General features: G+C 39.7%; 1 protein-coding gene across 1 annotated transcript in view; it reads right to left on the bottom strand.

Annotated features, from left to right (window-relative positions):
- Positions 1 to 18764: 18764 nt before the first annotated feature.
- The window catches only part of IRS1 (insulin receptor substrate 1), a 57790-nt gene continuing 55993 nt past the window's right edge, over positions 18765 to 20561 (bottom strand). The window contains exon 2 of the mRNA XM_046643387.1: positions 18765 to 19210. The gene's annotated coding sequence lies outside the window, so the exon portion shown is untranslated. The remainder of the gene's footprint in view (positions 19211 to 20561) is intronic.

Here is a 20561-nt window from a genome sequence, read left to right as displayed (position 1 = left end):
GAATCAAGATTACATTAGTCATATAACATGAGCTGGGCAGACTTTCTCATTTTTTTTCTTCTTTGTTTCTTTTTTCTTTGTCTTTTGTTTTAACTACTTCTGAAGACAAGAATTACCTCTTCTTTAAAATATTGATAAAACTCACATGTAGAATCATCTGGGGCGGGGTGAAAGGGGAGAACTGAGATTGTTTTCACCATCATTTTAATTTCTTTAACACTTGCTGTTCTATTCAAGCTATCTATTTTGTCCTTCATCATTTTGATGTTTTATGTTTTACCAGAAATATATGCATTTCATCTGGACTTTCAAACTTATTAGCAAAGAAATGTGTATTATACTTAATTTTTTTAAAATTTCCCCTTATGTTCATAGCTATTCTCCCTTTTTTCTCTGAATTCTATATTTATTTGTACCTTCTGTCTTTATTTCTTTAGCAGCCTTACCAGGAGTCTTTTTTATCTTATTAATATTTTCTAAGAATTTTGCTTTTATTGATCGTCACTACTATTTTGCTGTTAATGTTGTTTCCATCCTTCTTGTTTTTTGGATTTGCTCCATTGCTCTCTTTCCAAATCCTTGACTTGACCAGCATTTTTATTTTATTTTTTTACCTTTCTTGTTTTCCAATAATTGTATTTAAAGGTATAAAATTCATTCAAAGTACTACTTTGTTGTCACACAATTTAAAAAATCAACTTTATTGAGATATAACTTACATAAAATAAAATGTAGCCACTTTAAGTGGACAGGTTGATAAGTTTTAACATATAAATATATATATATATATATATATATATATACACCCCTGAGTAACCAAACACAGTTATGATACAGCACATTTCCACTACCCCCCAAAATGTCCCCATTCCCCTTTTCAGTCAATCTTTTCTCATCCTTCACCAAAGTAACCACTGAGCTGCTTTCTAGTACTATAGGTCAGCTTTTCCTTTCCCAGAACTTTACATAAATGGAATCATACAGAATGTATTCCCTATGTCTGGTATTCTTTAAGCAGCATAATGTTTTTGAGATGCATCCATGTTGTTGCATGTATCAGTAGTTGATTCCTTTTTATTCCTGAGTATTATTCCATTGTATGGATACACCACAATTTGTTTAGATTTTCACCCATTGATGGACATTTGATTTGTTTCCAATTGGAGGTTAATACAAATAAATCTTCGTGAACATTTGAGTTCAAGTATTTTTGTTGTCCCACAAATTTTAAACTATAGTATTTTCATATCTTTCATTACTAAATATTTTTAAATTTTCTTTATAACATCCTTATTAATTTGAGTTACTTAGTAATATGTTATTTAGTTTCCACACATATAAAAGTTTTAAGCTTTCTTTTTGTTAATTTTCTAAAGTTTCCATCTCCTATCTATTATGGGGTCAATTTTCATAACTTGTTACCCTAGAAAAATTATACGTTACAACCAAGTTCACAAATTTATTTTTATGAAGTTGTGCAGTGTATTCTCTCCAAGTCTTTTAATGCCCTCCGCTTCTGTGGTTATTTTCTTTTTTTTTCCCTCCCCAAAGCCCCAGCACATGGTTGTACATCCTAGTTGTAGGTCATTCTAGTTCTTCTATGTGGGATGCCACCACAGCGTGGCTTGACGAGAAGTGTGTATTTCTGTGCCCAGGGTCCAAACTGGTGAACCCCAGGCTGCCGAAGTGGAGCCTGCGAACTCAACCACTCAGCCACAGGGCCAGCCCCTGTGGCAATTTTCTTATTATTGGTTCTTATTTTGTGCATTCTTGTTCACTTGTGTAGGTTAGCTCATAGTCTTGTTTTGTATTTTGGGGGTTTTTTTTCCCCAAAAAAACGGATCTTTGGATTTTTCTCTACTCTTTGTTCTTTCATTAATTAATGTATGTTTTCCTTTTTGATGCGTTCTCCCACTACTTTCCTTGGGTTTATTTTCTTCTCTTTGTTAATTTATCTTCATTTTTTACTACATATAAATGGAATAGAGAAGAATTTATATTTTTATAACATAGGTTCTGATATGTAGCGTTTTCATTTTTTTTATTCCCTAAATATTCTGTAGTTTTTGTTTTGGATTCCTCTTTCACTAAAGAGTTACCTAAGAAACTTAAAAAAAAAATTCCAAGTGAGTAATGCTTTTGTTGTTGTTATTTTCCTTCCAGTTTTTTTCAAGCATGATCAAGGGATGATTTTTGTACAGATTCTATTTTTTTGGACTTCATTTCCTGTGTCTTAATATATGGCCAATTTTTTGTGAATGCTCCATGGACACTTAGGGGAAAAAGAGTATGTTCTGTGTTCGTGGAAGAGAGTATGATATGTATCAATTGGATTTCCCTTGTTAATCATGTTATTTAGGTCTTTTACTGTATTTATTACTTTTTTTTTCCTTTTGCTGAGGAAGATTGACCCTAAGCTAACATCTGTTGCCGATCTTCCTCTTTTTGCTTGAGGAAGATTTGCCCTGGGCTAACATCTGTGCCAGTCTTCCTCTATTTTGTATGTGGGTCACCACCATGGCATGGCTGCCGACAAGTGTTGTAGGTCTGTGCCTAGGATCTAAACCTGGGCCACTGAAGTGGAGCACGGCAAACTTAACCACTAGGCCATGGGGCCAGCCCCTGTTTTTATTACTTTTTATTCACTTGATCTTCCATGGACTAAGAGAAGGCTTGCAAGTCTCTTCCTGTAAAGTGTTTCTGCCTCTATCTTGTTATACTGAAATTTTTTCTTTGTGCATGTTAACACTACATTCTTAGCCTTATGAATGCTCAAAACTGTGAGATCCCCGTTCTGAAGTGAATTCTTAAAGATCTTTTAACTTTTTTCCTTTTTCTCCCCAAAGCCCCCCAGTACATAGCTGTATATTCCTCATTGTGGGTCCTTCTAGTTGTGGCATGTGGGACGCTGCCTCAGCGTGGTCTGATGAGCAGTGCCATGTCCGTGCCCAGGATTCGAACCAACGAAACACTGGGCCGCCTGCAGCAGAGCGCGGGAACTTAACCACTCGGCTACAGGGCCAGTCCCCTGAAGTGAATTCTTTATCATGTTAAACTATGATATACATATGGTTATAAAGTCAACCAGTAGATGGGAATTATTATGGTTCTGTTTCCGGCCCAACGTTCTTTCCTCCACTATTCAATTTGAGTTTATAATATTTACCTTTATACTTTAAATATGCTTTTACTTCTACCATTTGCTTTATCAGCTATAAATTATATGTTGTGCCTGTTCACCTGACAGATCAGGAAGTCAGCGTACGTTCATGACCTCCATTACATGATACTATTACTATCACCTGGACATAATCAGGGTTTATAACATTTATACTCAGTTCCATAACAACATGTTGGTAGCAATCTAAATGGAATCTATTATGACCAGCAGTCCTTTTGCCGTGCTTTCCATTCTGATTCCCAGCCCTCCCCAACAGGTCTTAGTTCTCAGAAGAGAGGAGTCTATTGTCCCTGTTCTGTGAGGCTCCAGGGCCGGGAGGACTAAAAGAAATACAGCCGATTTGGAAACTTGAGACTCTGGAAATTTGGAAACTTGCGGAACCCTAGGCAGGGGGCTTGGCCCAAAGCACAGAGTCCGGGAGCCTGTGGAGGGGACCAGCAACAGAGAGAAGGCAAAGCAGCACAAACAAGAAGGACCTGTCTGTGAACACAGCTGATGTGCCCCTGAAGACTCAAGGAAAATCTGCACAGAGACTGTGCAGGGGACAGAAATCCTCCTTGAGTAGATGGGGACACTGAATCACAAACACTTGGATTTAAGTAGTAAAGTGGTCACATGAGCCTCCAGGCTAGATCGGCCTGGGAACGCTTAGACTACGTTTGAAATTAAAATGTGACTCAATAGGAAAATACATTTTTTTTGGTAGATAAATAATGAGGTCTGCTTAAACAGAAATGTGGGATTATAGATGTTTATACAAAGCTCTTACCCTAATAGAGATGTGTACCTTTGTCTTTAAATAAGAATTGAAGCTAGAACAGGATAAAAGAAAACATTCTGTACTACTGCTGTCTTTCTGTGAATGGAAATTTAAACTCGTCCTGTCTTTGTGGTCTTTCTACCCTCTACTGTAATGCGTGTACACACACACGTACACCCATGGTAGCCACCCGGTGTTTTCCTTCAACACGCCTGGGATTTCACATTTCACATCCAACTATCCAAATTCTCCTCCCTCCCTCCCTGGAGTCTTCAGGGGCACAGATCCAGAAAAACAAAGCACCTTGTCACAATCCTTTCCTGTTCCCCTCATCCAGAGGCCACTTCTTCCTCCTTTGAGTTCCCATGATATTTTATCTGTACCTCTCGTGGAGCTTATCTCCTTCTGGCTTGTTTTAGAGTTGTTTACGTGTATTCGACATCATGGTCAAGAGGAAAGAACAACTGCTGGCTTTAGAGTCAGACCTGTCTGAGGATGGATCCCAGGTCCATCCCTCACTAGCTGGGTGGCCTTGGACAAATCCCAACTGTTGGGAGCTTCCTTTTTTTTTCCCAAATACAAAAATAATATTCTCTCTCCTAATTGTTTTGAAGGTTGGAGATAGTATACATAAAACACACTGCTTGGTAAAATATAAAAAAAAGTCAATCATTATTATTATTATTATCATTATTTATGAGGTTATTTTTGTTATTTCTTAGTCCCCTACTAATGTATTTATCCATTCATTCAACAGATTTGAAGACAAAACTATGGGCCAGGCACTGGGGGCCATGTGGAGAAAAAGACAGGAAATAAACAAGTAAGCAACTAAGTACAGAAATAATTTCAGAGGAAGATAGCACAGTGAAGAAACTAAGACAAAATATGCAACAGAGAGAGATAGAGGCAGGGGGAGATAAGAAAGCTCACTTTAGGGAGCCGTGGGACTGAGACCAGGATAAGGGGGAAGCACCTACACGAAGTTCTGAAGCCAGAGCATTTCAGAAGGAGGGAGCAATTAGTGTGCAGAGTCTGAGCAAGGAATGAGCTGGCAGCAGAGTGAGTGAAGGAAAGCATGGCAGAGGGTAGACAGAAGGAAATATGCAGGGGCCACTCCCTCAGGATCATGTTGGCCCTGATAAACAGCATGGATTTTATTCTCAATGTGATTGGGAGCCTCCTTGAAGACAGGGTTCACTGGCTTGAACTCAGTGTCATATCTGCATTTGTGTTTGCCTCCCGGAGAACTGTAATCCAGCAGCCAGTCCACAGATTTTTGTGAAAGGTAGAGATGAAGGGAAGGAAGGAAGATAGGAGGGGAGAAAAAGAAGGAGGGAGAGTCAGAGGGAGGGAGAGAAGGTCACACTGGACATCCGTAGAGACGAATCTGATGGTTCTCCCCATTGTCAGAAGCTTGAGGACAGCCCCAAGCTGGCCTTGGTGGGTGGAGAAATTTTCCATCCTCTCATGAACATTTGGTGTCACACTGGTCTCTTTCCTCGGGTGGTCCCAGATGGTGGTGGGGGCTGGGGAGCTGGGAGGTCTGCAAGGAGAACAGCTCATCGCTGCCTCTGGCTCTCATCGCTGGCAGTTCTGTCTCTCAGGTCGCAGATAACAACTGTCAGCTGGTCTTACTGTGAAGCAATAAGCTTCCCCAAAACAAAGAGGCAGGCCAAGCTCCAGAAAAGCTGCAGTGTGGACAAAACACACAAGCCTGGAAAAAATTAAAAGTTCATGAGCAACTGAACAGAGCACCTCAGGGAAACACAAGGGGTTAAACTTCAGCACACAATGTTCCCAACGCCCTTGAACCAGCAGAAAAATAATCGCACATCCTTGGTAAAGGGAAAAAGAAATCACGAGAGAAACAAGTCACCGTTCCCACAAGAGAACTAAAAATAATGCCGTGAAAGGTTGGCCCAGCCCAAAAATGGAGGGAAAGAGAAATGAAAGGCCGGCAGAAAAGGCGAGAAACAAGATAGAAGGAGATTGGCCAGAGGCAGGGTCCACTGAGCCCAGCTCAGCTCCTTTGTCTTCCTGAGAGAGAGTGCTCCCTTCACAGCCTCAGGGTGGCTGAACCTGCCTTGGCAGGGTCCCCCCAACACCCTTCTCTCTGAGAGCACTGTTGTGAGGAGAATCCAGACTACAAATGAAGCAGAAACAACAGCCTCGTCTTAAATACTTTTCTTTATTAACTTAGGTCTTAAATATAAAAAGAATTGAACTCAAGCCTGGCCAACCCGAGTGGCCAAATGGTTCAGGGAGTATTTGCTAAGAGACACACACCTCCTAAAGAATGCTTATGGTTCAGGACAAAACAGCAGCATCTGGATGAGTGAGAAGGGTGAGAGTGTGAGACTCGTGGACCACAGGTGAATCCAACATGAAGGTTAGCAAGCCTGGATGGGAGAGTTTCCAGACTCAGCTCATAGCCTAAGTAAAGTAAGACGGTAGTTGCAATTAAAGGTAGAACTTGCTCATGTGATTATTATTCTTAATGTCTAGTTTCCTCGTTGGTGCCAGTTTTGTGCTTAGAAAGTTGCACGAGCTCATTTCTGAGAAGCAGTATCACGATCCCCAAATTCTGTGGCTTTGACATTCACTTTCTTGGAGCACAGGCCTTTTTCACCAGAAAGACAGTATTCCTTGTGTCCGAAGGCTTTTAAACTTCATATTTAGAAAAAGGTAGACCAAGCCATTTTGGCACGAAGGAAGAGATTTCGTTCAAAAGTTATAAAAATGTTTAGCATTAAAATTATTATGCAAGGTCTACAATGTTTGGAGTGCCAGCTGCGGGCAAAGCATTATTCCAAATGCTCTGCATATGGCAGGAGAGCCTTTAATGCTTACCAAACCTTTGCGAAGTAAATATTATTATCCCCGCATTACAGATGGCAAAACTATGGCTCGGAGAAGTTAAGCAAATTCCCCATGGTCTCCTATCTAGTAAATGGGATTTCTGGGTTGACTTAGGACTGTCTAATTCCAACACTACAGCCCTTTTCTAGAATAAAAACTCACCTCTCCAAGACCAGAACAGAAAAACTTAAATGGCAGATTTCAACTGCATGGTCATCTTTGGTGAAAATCTTTGATAATTGATTATGTTTTCATTGGAACCTCAACATTTTTATGGAACACGTACAGTAGGCATAGGCTTCTAACCTGAAATATTGTAGTAGTTTCCTAGAGAAGATATTTTGAGTTTATAATCTCCAAAGAGAAATGCTCTTTTTAAATTTTTGGCTCAGGGTTTCTTTGTGTCATGAAGATCAACTCCTGTGCTGGGGCACGGGAGTAAAAATAGATTTCCCATTAGTAGCAATGAGTAGGAGTTGTTTGTCAGCCAGAAGGAAATTCTTTCTTTTTTTTCCCCTGCTTTAGTTCTTTTTCTACCAACAATTAAGCAAGGTTCATTGGAGAGTAGGTCAGGGTCAACTTCATATTATGGGTGCAGGAGGTGGTTATCTACAAAAGATGACTTCAGGGATGTGAGGACAAGGGTGTCGAACCCAGGCAGGACTTGAAAGCACCAACGAAGCAGGGACCCCCGCCCCCCAAAAACAAAGGAGAGAAAAAGCTTAGCTTTCATGAGCTTATCCAGAATTAAAATTATTCAGAAAACCTAGAAAGAAGTTATTTTAATTTAGCAAATATCCAAGTTTTATATCATTGTCAAAATAAAGTTTTATCTTAATTACTTATAGGGGAAAGGGACTACCACAATAATCCTTTTCAAAGCTCAGTGCCTAGAAAGTGCTAAATCTGTCCCAACTAAACTAACCATCTCCCCACCAAACATCTCCCCACGCGGATGCCTAAAATCCCACCATTAGCAATTAGTTCCCATTTGCTAACATGTTCTCTTCCCTCTGAGTAAGTTTTCTTTTTTAAGGCAAATGCCGTAAGAGCCAATATATAAATTTCATATACTTTGGGAAAAAATAACCAGCTTATCATAAGTTTTCCTCCATTCCAGAAAGACCCTGGGTCCCTTGAAAACATTTGGCAAAGGAGGAAAACCCAACCTCAACCAATGTGTAGAGGTGAAGGGAGAAAGAAGTAGAGACTTTGCTGATCTCGGCCAGTCCCTAACTCTATAAAATTTGCTAGGGAATCACAAAAATCATGAAATTCTATGATTCTAAGAAATCATCTCTCTGCTTTGAAACTTTGGTTCACAGCCATAACAATGAAAAACACCACATTTGACTTTAGAGTGTTGGCAAACTTCTGAAGCCCAGGTTCAGATCAGATAACTCTCATGTTTTAGAAACAATGAAGCCGAGGGCCAGTGAGGAGAGCTTTGCTCTAAGTCATCCAGTTAGTTAGTGGTAAGGCAAAGATGAGAACTGATGCATTCACTTGGTCATTGAAAGAAAGAACCCCGTCAGATTTCCATCTGTCAAACATTTCAGCAAACACAAATAGTAGGGTTACCCTGTTCAGGAAGAAGTTTGTTTAGCTCAGCCAAACTTATTTTATTTTTTAACAGATGAAGTAAACCAGATTCAGAACTCTACATTTTTTTTCACGTATGCGGCATGGGACCTTGCTAACTGGAATAGTTGGTGCGTGGTGAGGATGAGAAGGGGATGTAAAATTAAATGAACAATTTGAATTTAAACCAGAAACACGCTGCTGATGTAAAAAATAAGGTGGCTGTTTTAGACACATCATTCACATTTACTCCTTAAATTATGGGGGGGTGGGGGAAGGATGGTTGTGGTGTGCACGTGTGTCTGCATGAGTGGCATGGTGTGGTGTGCATGTGTGTGGATGTGTGTATAAGTGGTGTGGTGTGTGTATGTATGTGTGTTTGTGTGAATGGGGTAATTGTGCATGTGTGTGTATGCGTGTATGAATGGGTGGTATGGTATGCGTGTGTGTGTGTGTGTGAGTGATGTGGTATGCATTGTGCATGTGTGTGTATGGAAATTGGTGGTGTGGTGTGCATGTGCGTGTGTGTCTGTGTGTTTGGCTGCCATCTTCCATGAAAAGCAAATGGGAAGCTGCATTTAACTCTGAGGAAAGGCCCTTAATTAAGAATTGAGCTTCAAGAGGTTAATGAGAGACAGGCAAGGGGCACTTTGTCCCATCTTAACTAGAAGCCCTCAAAAGCACTAGAGAAGAAAGTTGGACTTGAGAGGTGAGAGTCGGGGAGGGGTACAGGTTGTGTTTGGAGTATGGAAACTGCAAATCAAAAACTTTCCACACGGCATCTTCTGACAACCCAGTTTCATAAATGTGTATTAGGATTTCAAAGAATATGGATTTGTTTTCAGTTTCCATGTCTTTCAGTTATTGAAACTTTAAAAGTAAGTTTCACTAGTTAGGTGGAGCTGGGTGGAACCAAGTTGGAATTCCAGCTCTACCTTTACCCATTGAGTGACCTTAGACAAGTTCCCTTCTTGACCTTAGTTTATTTCACTCTGTAACATGGTGTTATATATAATATCTACAAACCTTTGGGATGAAGGCCTGTGTGGGCACGTGAGCTGATCCGTGACCAGCGACAGGCTTGGCGCAGAATGCCTGATAAACGTGAGCTGTGACCAGTACTGGGTTTTTACTATATCTGACCCAGGAGTTCTGATCTCATGGGCAGGAGACTAGGCACCTTAGTTTCTTGCTTTACCTGAGAATAAGGAATAAAAGATTCCAGCCTTTGTGATTCTATGATGTTTTCTGGTCTCTTTGAAAGTCACCTATGGGAGCCTTTTCCCACCCGCCTGCTCTGATTCTCCTCATTTTAGCTTTCTGGTGCTTATTGCTGTCCCGTGTCAGTACTGCACCTGTCCTCCACTCTCCACCCACATGGCTGTCCAGGTCGACTTCAGCATCCCTCCAAGACATGACTTCTCAAATCCGTGCGCTAGCGTCGCACACTGCATACTGCGCCCATGAGAGTACCCCAAAACTTGCTAGGAGGGTAGTGTTAACGCTTTTTTGGAATGCATTTTAATCAACCTGGTATAAACATAATTTTAAAATAAAGTCACATTAAATGGGGGTGGAACTAAAATCCAATTTCCTTATACTTAAAACAAGTGGTCCAGACAAGCTGAGACCTGAGATCAGTTCTAGAACTAATATGGGAGCTCCAAGGGGGCAAGAACTGTGTCATTGTACCATATCTGTCACACATAGCATATAAGAGTTCTTCGATGGTATTTCAGGTGTGATTAATGAATAAATAGTGAGATTTTATAATTAAAAAATACCTGGGAATTGCCCTCCTATCTAATGACTCAATTTATAACAATGGTTCTTTCTGTTTCTAAATCCAATAATCCTCAAATGCTTTATGTTCCTGTCATGGGTTACCAGGCATCATCTTCCTGACCAAAATCCATGCACTGAGCACTGATTTCCATTCTCAGCGATGCAGTTGAGGGTAAGTTAGGAGACCATCAAAGGATGCCTGTTGACTGTCTCTCCTATGGGTTGAGGTCCTGCTGTTCTGAATATCAAAATCCACTTAGAATTTCCTTTGGAATTTCTTGAGGAAAGCCAACCTCTATTTGAAAAAAGACAACTTTTAAGTGATTTCTACCTTTTTTGGGGGGAGGGGGGCTGTTAATCTAGAAAAACTGAGGCACCAAGAAATAGGTATCCTCCTAGGTTTACTCTAATTCATGTCTATGTGCCTAACTGCAAAAGTATTTCAGTGTTTGTAGATGAAATTTAAAGAAGTCCTTTTAGCACTTCAATGATCATTGCATAGGGATTAAGAGGGATGACTAAACTCTGTCCGACAGCACTGTAATTGTGGAAGCAGAGCTCCATGACACTCCTTTAGCAGGTCCAGAATTTCGAAGCCCAGGGCAAGAGACTTTGCCTCATCCCAATTCTCTCTCTTGAAAAACATCTATTTCAGGGGCTGGCAAACAATTTCTATAAAGGGCTAGATAGTAAGTACAGTCGTGCATCACTTAACGATGGGGATATGTTCTGAGAAATGCATCGTTGTGTGAACATCATAGAGTGTACTTACACAAACCTGGATGGTATAGCCTGCTACACACCTAGGCTATATGGTACTACTCTTATAGGACCACCCTCATATATGTGGTCTGTGATTGATCAAAATGCTATGCAGCACATGACTGTATCTTACTTTGGGGGCCATTTGGTCTTTGTCACAACTACTCAACTCTCCTATTGCAGTGCCATAGGCAATAAATGAATGAATGAGCAAGGCTGTGTTTCAATAAAACTTTATTTACAAAAACTGGCAGCAGGGCTGGATTTGGTTCACAGGCCACAGTTGGCTGACCCCTGATTGATTGATCATTGAGTGCTGTGATGGATGGTAATTCCAACATATGGGGATTCTCATCCAACCTTTTTGTGTTTTTTATAATATTTTGTTTTCTTTCTCATTACGAAAATGAGACATGATCATTGTAAACACACAAAAAAATAGAAAAGATAAAATAAAAATCATCTACAATGCCATCAGACATACATCACTTCTTAATATTGTGGGACATTTTGTTTGGTTTGGTTTTGTATCTTCTTTTATAGAATGAAGATAATGCTGTATAATACTGGAAGTGCAAATTTATCAAATTCTCTTATTTTTATGCTATTTCCTACATAAGTTTAGACTGATTTCACTAATTTCTACTTCATAGATTGACCTGTTTTTTCAGGAGCCATGAGGAACTCCAACAATATCACTTGTTCTCTCACATTTACAGTTAGGGACTATGGTGCTTGAGATTTGGAGCAATTTACACAGAGAAGGGAGCAGAAAGGATACTGCCCTGTGAACGCTGATAACACGGTCTTCCAAGGTCAGGGCATAGAACAACTCTGGAGAGAAGGGGCGTGGGTGTGTGTGTGGGTGGGTGTGTTTTGGGGAAACAACTTGTTACTAATTTAGTTTTCTGAGGCCCTTGTTAAAATCTGTATGTTATAAGCCCTTCAGGAAATTCTGTATAGGTAGTGTGCAGTCCAGGCTTTGAGAAGTACTGTGGGGTGATGGGGTTCAGGACATACTACCCCAAAATACAGCACCTTGGCATAGCGAATACTTTAAGCTGAAGAAGTTTGAGAAAATAGAAGCAGGAAGGTCACTCTGACCTTCTCCCCATCATTCTCCCCTGAAACAGGTCATAAAACCTTCATGTGAGAGGCGCCCTTCCTACTCCCAGAGGACAGGAGCATCCTTATCTCCGAAGACAAAGGGATGCTGCCAAGAAGAATCGGAACAGGTCTTGCTGTTTCCGCCTGTTTCCTACACTAACCTCCCACTCCTTAACCCACCATATTCCCCCACGACTGCCTACTCTTCATCAATCCTCTCACAAAAATACCTGTCTAGCTGCTTCTTCGAGTCTCTATTCCCTTATGAAGTCTCCCACGTCATGTACAATTATATTAAATAAATTTGATTGCTTTTCGCCTGTTAATCTGTTTTTGTCAGTTTAATTTTAGACCCAGCTAGCAATCTCAAGAAAGTCAAGGAAAGTTTTTTCCTCCCCTACAGGGTATATCAGAGAGGGGAGCCCCGTACTGGATGAGCTTCAACCATTCCTTCACTTCAGGTGACGACTCATTCTCCAACTCAGATGACACTCAGGCATCTGCCTCCTCCCCATTTTCTCATTGCTAACCTTGGGTATTTACCTAATCATCAGTATCCCTAACAGAGAATGTAGGAAGTTCTGATTTGAAAGGGTTTACAGGAGGTAATACGTAACACTGAATGCCTAAAACCACAGGTGTTTGGATTTTATGTGGCTTTCACATTTCATCGACCGCCCTTGTGTGTTCCTAAAATAAAGCCAAATATTTCTATTCTGTTGCTGAAAACGGGTGTACATATTGAGAAAAACAATAGGGAATCACAAAAAAGATTTTTGACACGAACGACCTAAGCCAGACACAAAGATAAAGAATTGAAATAAATGTGGGAAGTACCCGTTACTTTGTAGGGTGAAAGTTGTAAGTTGGACAGAGCTTTACTTTTGGGCTCATGTGAGATATTTGCTCAGCAAATTAGTAACACTAGGCAGCTGGAATGACAGTGTTTTTAATGTACAGAATTGATTTTTTGTAAGTACTTGGAAATCAGAGACTTGGAGTGGCATACAAACTTCGCCATCAGTCGCCCTCTTCTGAGAGGCTGTTGCACCTCAGAGTAGCTTGCGACCACGGACACGCCCCTTCTCTCCTCTGCTTACACATCTGGGAAACAGGGCTAACGACAATATCCACCTCTGGGTTACTGGAAGGATAAAATTAGATAATTGATGTAAATCCTGGTGGCTAATTTAGGATGAATGCAGAATAAATGTTATTGTTTATAATAGAATCCATGAGGTTAATCACAAATTCTCCTCGACTATTAATTCTCGAAGGCCTTTTATTGACAATGTTTTACTTGCTATAGTTTTTCTGTATGTGTGGAAAAGTATTAAGACAATTACGCTATAAATTGCACCATTAAGTCATTTCAACTAGACTTCCCTCAAATTAATCCTAATTAGTGATGTTTACATGAAATTTCAATAGAAGTTAGAATGATGTTTGCTTTGCAATACCACTGGGAGGGAAAAATTAGTTTTCTTGTTTTTTTAAGAATAAATGGAGGAAATAATATAAAGTGAAGATGAAGTAAAGACTTCAAGCATTTATTCAATCATGTTGTGTGCTGCTTCTCAACAATGAAAATATCATTTACAATGCCTGGCAGAAGGAAGATCCCTCTAGGCTGGTACACCAAATAAGGAGAGAAAAGACAGAAAACTCAGTCTTTTTACTCTTAGGGGGCATCATGTTCATTAAAAAAAATTTTTTTTTAAATTAATCTCAACCCTGTTTCCAGAATTTTCAATAATTTGAGTACACCCTAACAACACAAGACTCATCAATCATCTATTTAAATTGTTTAAGCAAGAAGGCTCAATTTGGGAGGGGTGAGGGGGAGTAGGTTGTTTCTATATTTGCAACATGGTTTATTATTTTCAAAAATCATTGGTGTTCTATCGCTTCTACTGGTGACATAATCCAAAAGGCTCCACTTGTAGAGAAATCAGAATTTCTCAAACTTGCCAACCCTAAGAGTCATCTGTTTAAACACACGGTCCTAGACAGTCTCAGTGAATGAGCATTTCTAATAAGTGACTCTAGTAATCAGAGAAGTTTGGGCAACACTTCTGAGCAGTGGTTCTCAGCCCTGACCATGTACTAGAATCTCCTGGAAAGCATAAAAAGTAGCAGCTGTAGCAGCAGCAACAACTGATGCCCAGGCTCCATCCTGACAAAGTAAATCAGCATCCCTGGCATCTCAGGCCCCATCCCCAGACCCCTCAAAGGCAATGTGCATTTGAACCAGCTCTTCTGGGATCTAGGTGCTCAAGGAAGGTTGACAAGGCTACGCTAGTGCCTATAACAGAACACATATCTCTCCAGCCTGGGGAGGATGGGTTTTTGCTCCCCCCCTCTTCCTCTTCCCACTGCATCATCAAGGACAAAAGCAGCTTAAAAATCTTTTCAGACGTCTTTTTCTTTATACTCTTGGCCATTGAAAGTCAACTGAAGAGGGCCAGGGTGAGGCAAACCCATCTGTTCCAAAACTATTTATTAAAGTATGTTAAACAGTATAATCTGCTCTCAATCAAATGCCCCAGCAAACTTTAATTGGCAGTTTGTTTCATGTCCCATAATCAAAACATTAAGGATCACTAGCATTCACATCCGTGAATTCGTTTAGACAGTTTTCTTTAATTAACGATGAAGACACTACAGTTCTAAGTACCAGACAGAATTGGGGGGAGAAAAAACTGAAAATAAGCGTAACACTACAAAGAAAACTTGGAAAAGTGAAACACTTCTAAATAAAAATATATACCTGGCCTGGTACCCAGTACATATATACATAATACATATGTTATACACATATATACAATAAATGTTTTGGTAGCAATACAGACCATGCATTGGTCCTTTTGTACACAGATGAAGTAGCACCATGAGCAGCACCACCATCTCAAGATGATAAACCAAACTGCACATACATTAAAGGAAAAAATATATATGTATTTCATTTGGCCCACCCTGTAGCCAAGAGGTGTAAGGAAAGAACCTTGTAAGAAAAATTGTTCTGGGAACTACATTCCTAAGCCAATAGCAAAGCTCGAAAAATGAAAAAAAACAGCACTAAAGATGTCTATACAAATACAGACAAGTTGTCCTGTTCACTGAATTTGTCCTATCATGTGGTATTTTGGTTAACACTGGGGAAATTAACAACAGAAGCAAAGAGAGAGATTTAAAGGCCAGCTGAAGTCTAAAACACCAGTTCTCTTGGTGTATATATCACAAATACCAAGTCATCAAACTAGGAAAGGAAGACAACTCTCCAGCTACATCACACGTTTTCTAATCTTATTAGCTAATTATAAGCTCTTTATTACTGATAAATTACTTAAGAATAGGGTCAAACACTTTCAGTATCATTCTACCTCCTCCAAGCACCTCAGGTGATGCTCTCATTACAAGCAGTGGGGGCCACCCATCATGCCAACTGACCTGCACCTTCTCTATCCACTCACAGGAGACTGATTTACAGAGCTATGGAAGGACCTCCAAGATCTTTTCTGGCTTGGCTTTGGAAATGACCAAAAGGCACCAGTGTTTAACCTTTGATGTTCCACTGACTGCAAGAAAGCTATTTTTGCTCTCCATAACTAAGTTCACAGACTGGAGGTCTTTCTCTTAGTATTGGCAAGGTCACATTTCCTAACATCCCTAGAAGTGCATGCTTCTTCCTCTCAAATTTTTCAGCAGCCTATATGAATGCAGCATTGCCTCCAACGAACAGACACAACGTCCCAGGAATACTAACTCCCCTGTCAAGTCATTGCAAAGAAGCAATTTCGTATTTGGCTTCTATCCATTCTCCTTGGCATGCCTTCCAAAGGGTCCTGTCGCTCTCCAATCAAGGTCTTGATTCCCAGTGTCTCTGGTTTCCGCACCAACTTGTGTGATGGGCTACCTACCGAGCTCTCCCAAAGCAGTCAGAGCCCTTCACGTCTCTCCCATTTTTCACGGCTCTTTTGTCAGTGGACAGTGAGCTCACCTCCCCCCGTTTTTAAACCACCTGCAGTAAACAAAATTAAAGTTTTCAACTACCTGGCATATAGCACTCAGGATGCAAGATTGAACAAAATGGGGCTTCAGTTTTGTAAACTAGTGTTTCTTACAGTAGAGTAAAATTGTCTCAATACTTTAAGTTTTTCAAATTTAAAAGACAACTAGGAGACAATAGTCAAGGAAAGAAAAATTAAAAATCTCTACTTCTGGCTAGATGATTTTTAGTAAATCCATTTTTGCAGTCAACCTAGATTAGTCAAGAGAGTCCTTGACCTTTGAAAGTTAGCAAGAAATAGCCACAAAGGTAACATCAGTACTGAATTGTCATTATTGACTCAGGTGGTTGATCATTAATGGATTCTCTTCACTTCTAGCTGGTTCTAGGACCTTTTTTTTTTTTGCCCAGAATGAAGATATCATCAAAGTAATGAAATCTATTTGTTCTTTCCACAAAGGAGAGTTTTAAAACTCTGCCTAAGTCTCCAAGAAAGAACACTGTGAAAGGTTGGTCTCATGAAGAAAAAACCACTAACTTACAGGTTAACCAGAGGTCACTAGAAGCCCCATTAATGTAAGCCCTTGGCGGGTACAAATACTTTGAAATGGATAAAAGCCAGCACTCCTCAATAGGAAATGAACACGAGGACTTAGCAGCTGATGTTGCTCAAGGTCAACTCCTCAGGCAGCCAGACCATGAGTTTTTGCCTTAAATATCAGCAACTTCCAGTTTTAAATCAGTAAAATTTGATACCACCACCAAACCCAGCTCAGGGACCACTAGAAGCAGCTTAAATAAGAATTTCTCCCTGTGTTATTGGACTGAACAAAACATTAGAGAACTAGAAACCAAGCGATGGCTTTTCCAGTCTGTCACCTCCGTTCTCACTCAAAATATGTTGATAATTCCACATGCAGAGGTATCTTGGTAATACATATTCAAAGATTACGTTCCTTGAGAAATAATAACCAGTTTTACAGGAAAATGGTTGGGGCTGACTTTTTTCATTCATTTCTCTTTACTTATGTCCTCAATGGAAGAGAGCAGGAAGTTTGCTTTCTTTCTACACTAGCAAAAGTGTGAGTCAGAATACTTGAAAAATGAAAGTGAATTTGACCAAGAAAGCCTTTTTATGAAGGAGTAAAAAAAACAACTTTCATATCAGATTTTTTAAATTGGTAGTGTTCTCTCCTAGTAGGAAATGATGTAATTCAGCCAGTGCCTTGAAAACAATGGACTCTTATGACTACAGACCTATTTATCTTAGAAATTGATGAGCATGCAAATGGTTAGGATCTGCAACAATGAACATCGTACAACAGTCTGTGAGGTACTTGCCACCCAGTTGCATTAACAGTAGCACAGGCCCCAGCAGGTTGAGGGGTTCCATTGATTTCCACTCCCTTTTGAGTAGAGCAGGGGTCCCCGAACAGTTGATGAGGGGCAGCAGCCACTGCGATGTCCCCCAACCCTGGCCCCTTTCCTTGAAACTCCTCCACCACCCAGGGAGCTCAACCCTTCAGGGAAATAAAATGTTGCTCCTCTCAACAGTAGGGCTGGAAATTCCTGATAGCAAATTTATGCAGACTCTGAGGGAGCCTGATATTGGCATTAATTCACTTAACCTTTAGGAAGTTTCCTGGTAAAAAGATGAAAAACTCTAGGCAATATCTGTAAGTATGTTCATTGCCATTTCTTTTTCACAAGGAAAAATTCCAACGTGTGTGTACTGTCCAAACAAGAAAAGGATTAACATTTTCACTGCTGGCTAGATGTTTCCATAACAGGTCATTATGCTTTGATGTGCTCTCTGTACACTGGGTTTTATTAATGAGTCACTAATAGGTCAGTACCCACCAGGACAAATGGACCAAATCACATTGGGTTAATATTCTAACACCGGAAGTTTTCCAAAAACATGAGATAAGAGTCTTAAGGAAAGTGACGTGTAGCCCTGGTCATGATGAAAAACACTGTCTGGAATTTTAATTTCTGGTTAGAAATTAAAGACAAGTACTCACTTGTCTTAGCATCTTTCTTGAGACAATGCAGGAAATGAAATAACCTAATGTGTGCACAGAAAAAAATGGTGGTAATGGATCAGGAAGCTTACAGAAGTCGGGGGAGGGGGAGAAGAAAAGATCAACAGTCTCTAGTTTATTATGAATAGAAAGAAATTTCCAGAATTTACAAACACCCACATTGTTCATTCCAAAGAGAGCTTTTGATTTGAAGGAATCACCATGTCTCCTCCTCTTTACAGTATATACAATGGAAGACTTTGATCTCCTTTTCTTACAATTTTGCTTCCATTCAATTGCCAATTTTAAGCTGACACTTGAAAACACCCAGTAGAATATATCCTTCTTCAGTTTAATTAATATGGCCTATTGCCTTACAGGAAAAATACAAAATTAAGAAGAATTCTTGTAAGGATCTCAGCTCAACATCAGGGCTATATTACAAGAGATAGTATCAGCAAATAAATCTATACAATTGAGAACCATCTATGGCACTAGGATTCTTATTATATTATTTTTCTGAATTACAATCTTAAAACAAGGTTCGTACCCTATCTGTACCTGTTAGCCTTGTTTTAAGCATCTGCTCCACTCTTTACAGAACATTGTATACCTCAGTTCCACATCCAAAAAAAAGATGTGCTGTAAGAAATGTTCCATTTTAATTAAAAAAATTACACATATAAATCAAAACCTATGTTAAATATTTAATACTCTCTCCACCCAACGTGAACAGTTTTGAATGAAATAATTTACAATGATGCTTTGTCGTACACAGTTTCAGCAGCAGATGAAATAAACGTATCTTGTAAATGCAATGAGAGTGAACCCATTCTCTCGTGGCATGGTGGTGGGCCCAACAGCTCACATGGCCAGCTAAGTCCTTAAGGTTGAAGATGAAGTTTATGCAGACTCATTGTTCTGGTGTCACAGTGCTTTTTTGCTTGGCACAATATAGAATGTGCAGTTCAGTCAACGAACTCCTGAGGATTGTTATAAAGTAAACAAACTGAAATGGATGCATCGTACCATCTACTGAGGAGGAAGATGTGAGGTCCTGGTTGTGAATCATGACATATTTAGAGTCTGGGTACCCATGAGTTAAAGGAGGATTTGCTGAGGTCATTTAGGTCTTCATTCTGAAAAAGAAAAAGAAAAACTTTGTCACCATAGCATCTTAAAATGCATCACTTTTTTAGGATTCTTTTTTTAAACATATGAAGTATTTTGTTTTGTTTTGTTTTGCTTTGCAGGAAAGATTCACCCTGAGCTAGCATCTGCTGCCAAGCTTTCTCTCTTTTGTTTTTTCCTCCCCAAAGCCCCAGTGCATAGCTGTATATTCTAGTTGTAAGTCTTTCTAGTTCTTCTATGTGCCACTGCCACAGCATGGCAACTGACAGGCGGGTGGTATGGTTCCACAACTGGGAAACGAACCTGGGCTGCTGAAGCAGTGAGAGCGCCGAACTTTAGCCACTAGGCCACCAGGGCCAGCTCATTAGGATTTTCCATTAAAAAGGGGGCAGTTATCAGATAAACTGAAGTTACAGCACAAACAGTACTGTGTGCTTAAATAAAATCAACAAACTGTATTTAATTTTTTTTCTTTCAAAACACAAGAGTCTAAAGCAATCACAAACTCGAAATAGTCAATATTACACCAGTAAACAAATCGATATGATCTGGAGGTTTCGGAGGTTCAGCGGCACGAAAATACAAAATGCTTTCGTGTTCTTAAGATCAAAGCAAAAATGGACATTACAGTTATTGTGTCAAACTACTACAAAATATAGTAAGCAGGTTACAGTCAGGTTAGGCTTAACCTTCTTTTGGTTAAAAGTCAACTGCAGATTTTAGAATGTGAAGTTGCAGGGCCTAACATTACAAAATCTGAAATCAGTTTTTGACGTGACATTGTTTGCCGTGAGAATTTTAGATGCAAAAGGAGATCCAAGTGAAACAGACCTAGTTAATCATTAAATAAAAAAAGAAAGGGATTCTGATTTAGATCTACTAGAAATAAGTTACTCTGGCAGAAACACAACATTTCTTCCATGTAATTCAAGAAGGCCGACCTCAGGGAGCATTATTCATTCCCCTCCAGAGAGGGAACACCTTTCAACCTCATAAAACCTCTTTTGCTCTCAAGTATTACACTAGACAGTCCTTCTGAGGTCTATATTTTTCATGTATTCAAAGTTATCTATAAATATCAATATTTATAGAACGCCCTGAACAGTATGTGGCACGGAGCCATCAATAAAAACGTGTTGAGTGAGTAAATGGTTGCATTAAGTACCATGGAGGACACAAAGTTGAATTCTGCTACAGGCTCTGCTTTCTAGAAATTCTAGAAAGGAAACTAAGCTCTGTTCATAGATAGAATACAAAGTAAAAAAGGGGTGAATTCCATGATAGAAGCCCAGGAAAGAAGCTCTAGATGCCCAGAGGAGGGCAAGAAACTTTCTAGCTAAGAGTATGAGGGAAGTACCT

This window comes from Equus quagga, chromosome 17, assembly GCF_021613505.1.
Source record: "Equus quagga isolate Etosha38 chromosome 17, UCLA_HA_Equagga_1.0, whole genome shotgun sequence".
In the NCBI taxonomy this organism is placed as follows: Eukaryota; Metazoa; Chordata; class Mammalia; order Perissodactyla; family Equidae; genus Equus; species Equus quagga.
This window is presented reverse-complemented; position numbering and strand designations above follow the sequence as displayed.